This window comes from Labrus mixtus, chromosome 22 (genome assembly GCF_963584025.1).
Source record: "Labrus mixtus chromosome 22, fLabMix1.1, whole genome shotgun sequence".
NCBI lineage: Eukaryota > Metazoa > Chordata > Actinopteri > Labriformes > Labridae > Labrus > Labrus mixtus.
The window spans coordinates 7,125,241-7,130,240 of record NC_083633.1 but is presented as its reverse complement, the minus strand read 5'-3'; the positions used below and the strand labels follow the sequence as shown (position 1 = coordinate 7,130,240).

General features: G+C 47.0%; 9 non-coding genes across 9 annotated transcripts; all 9 read left to right on the top strand.

Annotated features, from left to right (window-relative positions):
* Window positions 1-6: 6 nt before the first annotated feature.
* Window positions 7-78, top strand: trnag-ucc (transfer RNA glycine (anticodon UCC)). The gene has a single exon. It is a non-coding gene; the product is annotated as a tRNA-Gly (tRNA).
* Window positions 79-836: 758 nt separating this feature from the next.
* On the top strand, window positions 837-918 carry trnas-uga (transfer RNA serine (anticodon UGA)). The gene has a single exon. It is a non-coding gene; the product is annotated as a tRNA-Ser (tRNA).
* A 264-nt stretch (window positions 919-1,182) lies between these two features.
* trnag-ucc (transfer RNA glycine (anticodon UCC)) lies at window positions 1,183-1,254 on the top strand. The gene has a single exon. It is a non-coding gene; the product is annotated as a tRNA-Gly (tRNA).
* Window positions 1,255-2,012: 758 nt separating this feature from the next.
* trnas-uga (transfer RNA serine (anticodon UGA)) lies at window positions 2,013-2,094 on the top strand. The gene has a single exon. It is a non-coding gene; the product is annotated as a tRNA-Ser (tRNA).
* A 264-nt stretch (window positions 2,095-2,358) lies between these two features.
* On the top strand, window positions 2,359-2,430 carry trnag-ucc (transfer RNA glycine (anticodon UCC)). Its single transcript has one exon. It is a non-coding gene; the product is annotated as a tRNA-Gly (tRNA).
* Window positions 2,431-3,188: 758 nt separating this feature from the next.
* Window positions 3,189-3,270, top strand: trnas-uga (transfer RNA serine (anticodon UGA)). Its single transcript has one exon. It is a non-coding gene; the product is annotated as a tRNA-Ser (tRNA).
* A 264-nt stretch (window positions 3,271-3,534) lies between these two features.
* trnag-ucc (transfer RNA glycine (anticodon UCC)) lies at window positions 3,535-3,606 on the top strand. The gene has a single exon. It is a non-coding gene; the product is annotated as a tRNA-Gly (tRNA).
* An 898-nt stretch (window positions 3,607-4,504) lies between these two features.
* Window positions 4,505-4,586, top strand: trnas-aga (transfer RNA serine (anticodon AGA)). The gene has a single exon. It is a non-coding gene; the product is annotated as a tRNA-Ser (tRNA).
* A 264-nt stretch (window positions 4,587-4,850) lies between these two features.
* On the top strand, window positions 4,851-4,922 carry trnag-ucc (transfer RNA glycine (anticodon UCC)). The gene has a single exon. It is a non-coding gene; the product is annotated as a tRNA-Gly (tRNA).
* The last annotated feature ends 78 nt before the right edge of the window (window positions 4,923-5,000 follow it).

Genomic DNA, 5,000 nt, shown 5'->3' with positions numbered 1-5,000 from the left:
CATGTAGCGATAGTGGTATAGTGGTTAGCATAGCTGCCTTCCAAGCAGTTGACCTGGGTTCGATTCCCAGCTATCGCAGCTGGTTTCTCCGCATCCTCCAGAGTACAGAATCTGCTTGTGTTGTTCTTTCCTACATGTTGGGCCAAGGATAGTGGTTGGGTTGTCGTGGCTGGGTGTTTAAGGCGATGGACTTGAAATGCATTGGCTTTTGTCTGAGCAGGATGGTATACTGCCGACAACGTTATTTCTCATGTCGCATCTGCAGTGGTAGAGCGCATGCATTGCATGTATGAGGCCCCGGGGTTCAATAGCCGGTGTCTCCATCAGCAAAACTTCTGCTGACCTCGTCTTCAACTCTCCAAATGTGTGAGCTGAACATGTTCCACACAAGAAGTACATTCTCTTTGAACATGGAGGGATACATGCAGTTCGCAACAGCCTGCAGTAATTGTCTGTGTCTCCATCAGCATAACTTCTGCTGACCTCGTCTTCAACTCTCCAAATGTGTGAGCTGAACATGTTCCACACAAGAAGTACATTCTCTTTGAACTTGGAGGGTTACATGCAGTTCGCAACAGCCTGCAGTAATTGACACAGCTCTTCTCAGAAGGCAAAGGTTCCTTTCTTGCACTCAGCGTTGCTATACATTTTCTGTCATGGCTAGCACATATTTCCCTCCATTTCATTTCATTTCAAGGTGTGTATTGAGGGTAATATGGCCCTTGGAAAAAAAGAAGGCTTTTTGAAACAGGGATTTTGAGGCAGTTTGTGAAAGGGAAAATCGAGGCTCCATATGTTGTTGACTATGCGTGGATCTAAGGGGTACATCCCGCGTTGTTGTTGTGGCCGAGTGGTTAAGGCGATGGACTTGAAATCCATTGGGATCTCCCCGCGCAGGTTCGAATCCTGCCAACAACGAATGACAGTTTTAATCTCTCGGCGCAAATCACTGTTGGACTACAGACACTTCGGAGTAGTGAGGTATGCAGATCCCTGCAGCAGCAGAAGAAACTGAAGATGTGTTGAAGAGAGAGTGATTTTCTGCTTAACGAGCTTCCTTGCGTGGCTTCAAATGTTCTTGCACAATCTCAGTAAATATGGCTCATTGATGGATGCATCAACAGTGCTTGCTGCAGTCCAGTCCGAGCACCAGCTTTGCAACACAAAACCCCTCTCCATGTAGCGATAGTGGTATAGTGGTTAGCATAGCTGCCTTCCAAGCAGTTGGCCTGGGTTCGATTCCCAGCTATCGCAGCTGGCTTCTTCGCGTCCTCCAGAGTACAGAATCTGCTTGTGTTGTTCTTTCCTACATGTTGGGCCAAGGATAGTGGTTGGGTTGTCGTGGCTGGGTGTTTAAGGCGATGGACTTGAAATGCATTGGCTTTTGTCTGAGCAGGATGGTATACTGCCGACAACGTTATTTCTCATGTCGCATCTGCAGTGGTAGAGCGCATGCATTGCATGTATGAGGCCCCGGGGTTCAATAGCCGGTGTCTCCATCAGCAAAACTTCTGCTGACCTCGTCTTCAACTCTCCAAATGTGTGAGCTGAACATGTTCCACACAAGAAGTACATTCTCTTTGAACATGGAGGGATACATGCAGTTCGCAACAGCCTGCAGTGATTGTCTGTGTCTCCATCAGCATAACTTCTGCTGACCTCGTCTTCAACTCTCCAAATGTGTGAGCTGAACATGTTCCACACAAGAAGTACATTCTCTTTGAACTTGGAGGGTTACATGCAGTTCGCAACAGCCTGCAGTAATTGACACAGCTCTTCTCAGAAGGCAAAGGTTCCTTTCTTGCACTCAGCGTTGCTATACATTTTCTGTCATTGCTAGCACATATTTCCCTCCATTTCATTTCATTTCAAGGTGTGTATTGAGGGTAATATGGCCCTTGGAAAAAAAGAAGGCTTTTTGAAACAGGGATTTTGAGGCAGTTTGTGAAAGGGAAAATCGAGGCTCCATATGTTGTTGACTATGCGTGGATCTAAGGGGTACATCCCGCGTTGTTGTTGTGGCCGAGTGGTTAAGGCGATGGACTTGAAATCCATTGGGATCTCCCCGCGCAGGTTCGAATCCTGCCAACAACGAATGACAGTTTTAATCTCTCGGCGCAAATCACTGTTGGACTACAGACACTTCGGAGTAGTGAGGTATGCAGATCCCTGCAGCAGCAGAAGAAACTGAAGATGTGTTGAAGAGAGAGTGATTTTCTGCTTAACGAGCTTCCTTGCGTGGCTTCAAATGTTCTTGCACAATCTCAGTAAATATGGCTCATTGATGGATGCATCAACAGTGCTTGCTGCAGTCCAGTCCGAGCACCAGCTTTGCAACACAAAACCCCTCTCCATGTAGCGATAGTGGTATAGTGGTTAGCATAGCTGCCTTCCAAGCAGTTGACCTGGGTTCGATTCCCAGCTATCGCAGCTGGCTTCTTCGCGTCCTCCAGAGTACAGAATCTGCTTGTGTTGTTCTTTCCTACATGTTGGGCCAAGGATAGTGGTTGGGTTGTCGTGGCTGGGTGTTTAAGGCGATGGACTTGAAATGCATTGGCTTTTGTCTGAGCAGGATGGTATACTGCCGACAACGTTATTTCTCATGTCGCATCTGCAGTGGTAGAGCGCATGCATTGCATGTATGAGGCCCCGGGGTTCAATAGCCGGTGTCTCCATCAGCAAAACTTCTGCTGACCTCGTCTTCAACTCTCCAAATGTGTGAGCTGAACATGTTCCACACAAGAAGTACATTCTCTTTGAACATGGAGGGATACATGCAGTTCGCAACAGCCTGCAGTAATTGTCTGTGTCTCCATCAGCATAACTTCTGCTGACCTCGTCTTCAACTCTCCAAATGTGTGAGCTGAACATGTTCCACACAAGAAGTACATTCTCTTTGAACTTGGAGGGTTACATGCAGTTCGCAACAGCCTGCAGTAATTGACACAGCTCTTCTCAGAAGGCAAAGGTTCCTTTCTTGCACTCAGCGTTGCTATACATTTTCTGTCATGGCTAGCACATATTTCCCTCCATTTCATTTCATTTCAAGGTGTGTATTGAGGGTAATATGGCCCTTGGAAAAAAAGAAGGCTTTTTGAAACAGGGATTTTGAGGCAGTTTGTGAAAGGGAAAATCGAGGCTCCATATGTTGTTGACTATGCGTGGATCTAAGGGGTACATCCCGCGTTGTTGTTGTGGCCGAGTGGTTAAGGCGATGGACTTGAAATCCATTGGGATCTCCCCGCGCAGGTTCGAATCCTGCCAACAACGAATGACAGTTTTAATCTCTCGGCGCAAATCACTGTTGGACTACAGACACTTCGGAGTAGTGAGGTATGCAGATCCCTGCAGCAGCAGAAGAAACTGAAGATGTGTTGAAGAGAGAGTGATTTTCTGCTTAACGAGCTTCCTTGCGTGGCTTCAAATGTTCTTGCACAATGTCAGTAAATATGGCTCATTGATGGATGCATCAACAGTGCTTGCTGCAGTCCAGTCCGAGCACCAGCTTTGCAACACAAAACCCCTCTCCATGTAGTGATAGTGGTATAGTGGTTAGCATAGCTGCCTTCCAAGCAGTTGACCTGGGTTCGATTCCCAGCTATCGCAGCTGGCTTCTTCGCGTCCTCCAGAGTACAGAATCTGCTTGTGTTGTTCTTTCCTACATGTTGGGCCAAGGATAGTGGTTGGGTTGTCGTGGCCGGGTGTTTAAGGCGATGGACTTGAAATACATTGGCTTTTGTCTGAGCAGGATGGTATAGTGCCGACAATGTTATTTCTCATGTTGCATCTGCAGTGGTAATGCGCATGCTTTGCATGTATGAGGCCCCGGGGTTCAATAGCCGGTGTCTCCATCAGCATAACTTCTGCTGACCTCGTCTTCAACTCTCCAAATGTGTGAGCTGACCATGTTCCACACAAGAAGTACATTCTCTTTGAACTTAGAGGGTTACATGCAGTTCGCAACAGCCTGCAGTAATTGCCTGTGTCTCCATCAGCATAACTTCTGCTTACCTCGTCTTCAACTCTCCAAATGTGTGAGCTGAACATGTTCCACACAAGAAGAACATTCTCTTTGAACTTGGAGGGTTACATGCAGTTCGCAACAGCCTGCAGTAATTGTCTGTGTCTCCATCAGCATAACTTCTGCTGACCTCGTCTTCAACTCTCCAAATGTGTGAGCTGAACATGTTCCACACAAGAAGTACATTCTCTTTGAACTTGGAGGGTTACATGCAGTTCGCAACAGCCTGCAGTAATTGACACAGCTCTTCTCAGAAGGCAAAGGTTCCTTTCTTGCACTCAGCGTTGCTATACATTTTCTGTCATGGCTAGCACATATTTCCCTCCATTTCATTTCATTTCAAGGTGTGTATTGAGGGTAATATGGCCCTTGGAAAAAAAGAAGGCTTTTTGAAACAGGGATTTTGAGGCAGTTTGTGAAAGGGAAAATCGAGGCTCCATATGTTGTTGACTATGCGTGGATCTAAGGGGTGCATCCAGAGTGGTTGTTGTGGCCGAGTGGTTAAGGCGATGGACTAGAAATCCATTGGGGTCTCCCCGCGCAGGTTCGTATCCTGCCAACAACGAATGACAGTTTTAATCTCTCGGCGCAAATCACTGTTGGACTACAGACACTTCGGAGTAGTGAGGTATGCATATCCCTGCAGCAGCAGAAGAAACTGAAGACGTGTTGAAGAGAGAGTGATTTTCTGCTTAACGAGCTTCCTTGCGTGGCTTCAAATGTTCTTGCACAATCTCAGTAAATATGGCTCATTGATGGATGCATCAACAGTGCTTGCTGCAGTCCAGTCCGAGCACCAGCTTTGCTACACAAAACCCCTCCCCATGTAGCGATAGTGGTATAGTGGTTAGCATAGCTGCCTTCCAAGCAGTTGACCTGGGTTCGATTCCCAGCTATCGCAGCTGGTTTCTTCGTGTCCTCCAGAGTACAGAATCTGCTTGTGTTGTTCTTTCCTACATGTTGGGCCAAGGATAGTGGT